This window comes from Lepisosteus platostomus, chromosome 16 (assembly GCF_059453375.1).
Source record: "Lepisosteus platostomus isolate fLepPlt1 chromosome 16, fLepPlt1.hap1, whole genome shotgun sequence".
Lineage (NCBI taxonomy): Eukaryota > Metazoa > Chordata > Actinopteri > Semionotiformes > Lepisosteidae > Lepisosteus > Lepisosteus platostomus.
In genome coordinates, this window is record NC_142626.1 from 16,772,322 (window position 1) to 16,778,321 (window position 6,000).

Consider the following 6,000-nt stretch of genomic DNA (forward strand, 5'->3'; position numbering starts at 1 on the left):
GGGCAGAAGGAAGGGAGAGGGGTAAACTGTTACCTTTCCTGGATAAAGCAGTTAGAAAATATGTGGATTTACACCTGTGAAAAGCGATACGGAAGACATTATTCATAATAAATGATCTTGTACGGTCTGTAAGCTGAAACTTTATAACGGAGACATGTTGAGTATCACCTCTTTTTACACTTGGAAGAACATTCCAATGTTAATACGACACTGAAGATATTATTAATTACCTAAAAAAGGGAGATCTAAAGGGAGATTTCTCCTCTGCCCAACGGCTGAGGTCCCTGCTATCTATTCAGAAGGAAAGGTGGTGACGTCATCGCTCTGGCGAGCAGGCACAGCCTGTAATGTTGGGCGTATGCGTTAAATATATTTAGGTTTTAAGTTAATATCATTATTGATTTCTATAGCATCACAACATTGTCCAATAGTACTCTTCTTTTGTCTGATTTTCAGTTAAGCAGGATTTGAGCTACAGACCATAAAAAAACAGGATTCACATTTTTCACATATTAAATATTCACATATTAAACTTAATATCGTCAGAAGGAGCACTTAAAAACATTTCCGAAATAACCACATGTAAGACTTTGATGCTTAAAATGTTTAGGGTGAAAGTGGAATACTAGTGTGTATTTTTTCTTTAAAATACCAATACCAGCCATATACAGTTTGTAACGTAGGGTTTTCTATATTTGTCTTTATTTAGTGGTTACATTAGTGTAACCACTAGGCTAAACTTTTAGCTTCAGTAACATCTACGCCATATGGTGTACATGTTTGTAATGACAATATTGTGTCGATAATATTTATTGTCAGTAATAATATCAGTAGCAGTTTGAAATTATTTGTTGTTATTAATAAATGACTTAGCTTCGAACATGTTGTGATATTTAGAAATATAAAAAATGTGAATATAGTATCCATAATATTTGCTATTTTAGTTTTTCAAAGAAATGTTTATTTGTTAAGAGAAAACTCATAACAACAGCAGGGCTTGAACTGCAGACCTCAGACATATAAGGCACAAGCTTAAGCCATCATATCACAGATGCAGTCACCTGAATAGCAATGAAACAGCCGTACACATATCAATAGCAAGTCTCATTACTGTTTGTGCTACACTATATGAATATAATTATATCATTAATAATTTCTTTAGATACACATCATATGTTTCTAAATTAATATAGTTTATGACCTTCAGATGCGTTATGCTCCTCTTCTTTTTATGCTCAGCTACTAAAATCTCCCTTTAGTTGTAAAATTCCATATAAATATTCAATTCTGAGCACAGTAAAGAGATTAAATGATTAAATCTTTTCACTACCAACCAATGCACCAAGAGTGTCCCTGTCGGTCATTTTGGCCAGCAAATCACGTACAGATGCAGCCATTCAAAGTGCGCGGTACAGACACGTACCGGAGGTAATTGGCTACGGCGTCATGCTTCGTGACGCGCGATGACGCAAAATACCGCGGTGCGTGATTGGTTGACCGACAGGGGCACTCGTGGTCTGTTGGTCTGTCGTAGAAAGACTTACTGTAAACGTCTTTACTGTGCCCGTTGTAGATATTGAATTTTACCACTGAAGGGAAATCTTAGTCTTAAAAGAATAGGAGCATACTGTAACGCGTGTGAAGGCCATAAACGATATTAATTTTGGAACATAAACATACAGTATATAGCTGGTCTTGGTACTTTAAAGAAAAAAAAACACACCAGTATTCCATTTCTCCCTAAACATTGTAAGCTTCGAAGTCTTTAACTAACGTGATACCGGAGTCAACAAGCATACTTTTAGAATTTGAGAATGTAATAACGGTATGATTATATCCGTGTACTGCGACAGGACTGTGTAGGGCTGTTTCGCCTGCCTGTTCATGTGAGCTGTCTTGTAGCCTACTGGTCTAAGTGCGTGACTACCAACTGGCAGGTTGTGTGTTTGCATCCAGCTAGTGCTGGACTTTTCATTTTTATTTATTTATTTTTTAATCGCGTAACATAGACATATTACCGTATGCAAACTGTACTGTATACAGTATGTATATGTATATTTAATGTCTTAGCTGTGCCCGTTTAAGTATTGAATATTCATATTCTCCCTAAACATTTTAAGCATCGAAGTCTTTAACTAACGCGATACCGGAGTCAACAAGCATACTTTTAGAATTTGATTAAAAGGGAATATAATATGGAATCGCGTATCTCAAGAAATTAATAACGATATAATTATATTCATGTTGCAAAAGAACTGCAACGGACATAAAAACTCCCTTGCTTTTAACAGAGCGTTCCATAATTTCTAACTACGAAAATGCCAAGTGAAAGGATTTGTAAACATATTTTGTTAAAGCAAGTCAGTTTTTTCCGCAACATATAAAATACATTTTTCCAAGAAAGTTTAGCCTTTGTCACTAATGAAACCACTAAATAAAGACATAAATATAGAAATCTTAAGATTTGTTTTATTTAATGTTGGTAGCAGGATGAACTGTCAGAGTGTATATTTTGTTGCAGAGTTGCTGCAAGATGTTAACAGTGAAAAAGGTATTTAGAAATGAGTTATTTCAAGATGAAAAAGAAAACATACACGAAACATGGTTTCATTATGACCAGAATCGGTCTTGAGATATTTTTAACTTGATTTACAGTATTTGAGAGGTATGTCTTAACACCGATACTACAGTGCTTAAGTACTGCTCACGTATATGTTTCTAGGTTTATATTATGCATTTCCTACGGTCAAATTACTTTTGAGCAACTAATAAGAAGCGCGAAATGGTATGCGTTTTAGTTTTGTTTGTGCTGGGACCCGTGGATTGATTAGAGATATCAAGTACATACAAGTCATTTTTTAAATGTTGTAGTTCGTCTTGAAAAAATGTTACGAGTACATCATCTATCAACAATTACACAGGTTCTGTTTCCATATTGCGGATTTTGGTTACGCAATATTATTTTCTAGATTTCACGTTGTGAATATATGATTTGGGCAAACAGAGCCGCAAAGAAGTACATTATTGGTTGTTGTTCTCTGAAAGCATTTTCTTCGCAGTTTAACCGATCTTGTTACAGCATGTTACAGGCTTAAGTTACTGGCTTAAGGAAACAGCCTTTCCACCTGTCTTGCACATCAGTATCCATACCTAGTTATTTAAACAAATTGCCTCTAATTATAAACATCTTAATATGCTGGCTCTGTGGATCCGCATCAGCTATGTTTGCCCATTCCTTCAATTCATGTGCATCCAACACACAGTTCAACGCTAGCAACTACAAAAAATCTAAAATATGAGCTCTACTTGCCACTTACAATACCAACAGTACCAGCTAACTTTAGTAGTGACATTTTCATGGATCTTTTTAACAATAAAATTTACAACATCAGACTTCAGACACAATTAAACAGGCCTCAAAAAAGTCTGGTACAAACATTTTCAGCATGGAATAAACCGTTACTTTAATGGTATAAACCTTAAATGGATTCATATTCTCAATAAGATTTGGTGCTCAGTAACATGACTTAGAAAATGACAGAAGACATACGTATCATGCTTATCCTTCTATTTTTCATAATCGTAAACTCCTTAAGGCAGTTACATTTTCTCTGTTCTGACCTGGAGTTCCAGAGAAATTTAAATTCAAATAAGAGATTTGTAATGAGGAAAGTCATACCAATCACTCATACAGTACCAGGATTTGCAATACAATACAAATACTTTCTTTCTGTATGTGTTTATTTTGCAGTTTGAGTCTATGGCATTTTTTTGGGGGTCTATACTCCAAGGCATGAAATTTTTATGGGAACATGACATTTTTTTAAACATATATTTTTGTGGTAGGAGGGCGCAAAACATCAGTATTTACTGCTATTAATCACTGTACGATTTATAGTTGAAATCTGAGCCTAGATATAAAGTTAGATATAAAGTTAAAATCTCGACAAAGCAATGTAGGAAATACAGAGAAAATAAATCCTTTCTGACATCTAAAATCAGTTTCGATCAAGGTCTCTAAAACGAACAAGAAAAGAGGATTTTCGGAGGGCAATTACGCTGTGTTTATATAGAATAAGTGATTTATGAGCAATCTAATTTCTTGTTCATTTAAAACAGTGAAATGTCAGCTGCAAAAGATCGCACCAGAAACAGCACTCTCTCTGCCTGTCATAGACGTTCAGGAAAGGCTGAATGAAGTCATGTCAAGTACAATAATTCGGTGATCAATAATAACAGTTGTATTATATCCATGGAAATATATTAATTATATGCCAGAGAACCTCACCGTGCCAGGCCACCACTGCGTCACAACACACAGCTGCCAGTGCACCTCTACATACCCGACCACCACTGCATCACACAGCTGCCAGCGCACCTCACCGTGCCAGGCCACCACTGCGTCACATAGCTGCCAGGGCACCTCACCGTGTCAGGCCACCACTGCGTCACACCACACAGCTGCCAGTGCACCTCACGGTGCCAGGCCACCACTGCATCACCCACCTGCCAACACACCTCACCGAGCCTGGCCACCACTGCATCACACAGCTGCCAGCGCACTTCACCGTGCCAGGCCACAACTGCGCCACACCACACAGCTGTCAGCGCACCTCACCGTGCCAGGCCACCACTGCGTCACATAGCTGCAAGCGCACCTCACCGTGCCAGGCCACCACTGCATCATACAGCTGCCAGGGCACCTCACCGTGTCAGGCCACCGCTGCGTCACACATATTTCAGCGCCATATATTTCATGGATATTATGGAATATAATGGATGGATATCTTAGTTATCTTTCTAGTTCACAGGTTTGCATGCATAATTTAATTTTGAAAGCCACTGAGACATCAGGTACTACTGTTGTATTTATGAAAAAGAAACAAAACAAAAAACATACTAACAACTGTGCCATCCTACTCCTTAGTTAATACATTTTATTATTCATAAACAGTTAACATTGTTAGCAAAATATTTTGAATTATATTTAACCTTATTTTTTCTTTAGTTTTGTATTTAACTTATTATATGATAGTCAGACTTAATGTATATTTGAACAATGAAAATATATTTTTACAAGATTTTACATTAAGCACTTAAAATTAATATGGTTAATAATAGTAAACTGTAACATGCTGTAACAAGATCGGTTAAACTGCGAAGAAAATGCTTTCAGAGAAAATGTTTCAGGTGTGAAGAACATAGATCTCCAATGCAATTTCAACCAAACCTGTTCCCACACAACCTGCCCCCAGTACCATTAGAATATACACAAACATTTTAGCGTTTCATTCTGAGCAGAAGACCCTCACACCTGAAGAGTGCTGGCTGTGACGAATTAAACCGGTTTTACAGGTTTCAATCACAGACCATGTGACATGGGAGTCAGGAAACTAACACACAGCGCCACCGGATTTGATAACGCTATAAAAACGCTATAAAATAATGTGACTTGGCACAGAACAAGTTTACAGCACAGTACAAAAATAAATGCTGACCATGACTTTAGAAGCATAAATTGCCTTACACTCAATTTAAACACAACCTGTCTTTAGCCCTCTAAGCTGGTTCATACAGAAATGTAGAGATCCAGGCTCAGAACACACAGCTTCATTAGCGAATACATATGCAGGACAACTAGAGAAGACGTTTTACAGAGGATGGATTTTTAGAAACATCCTATCAGTGACATCACTGAAGTCAACTCCTAGGTACTGTAACTGTCGTGTGGATAGTTTCACAATAATCAGACAAAGGTTTAAGCATCGCTTGTTCTAGATAAAACTGCAAAAAAAACCAACAACCAATAATGTACTTCTTTGCGGCTCTGTTTGCCCAAATCATATATTCACAACGTGAAATCTAGAAAATTATATTGCGTAACCAAAATCCGCAATATGGAAACAGAACCTGTGTAATTGTTGATAGATGATGTACTTGTAACATTTTTTCAAGACGAACTACAACATTTAAAAAATGACTTGTATGTACTTGATATCT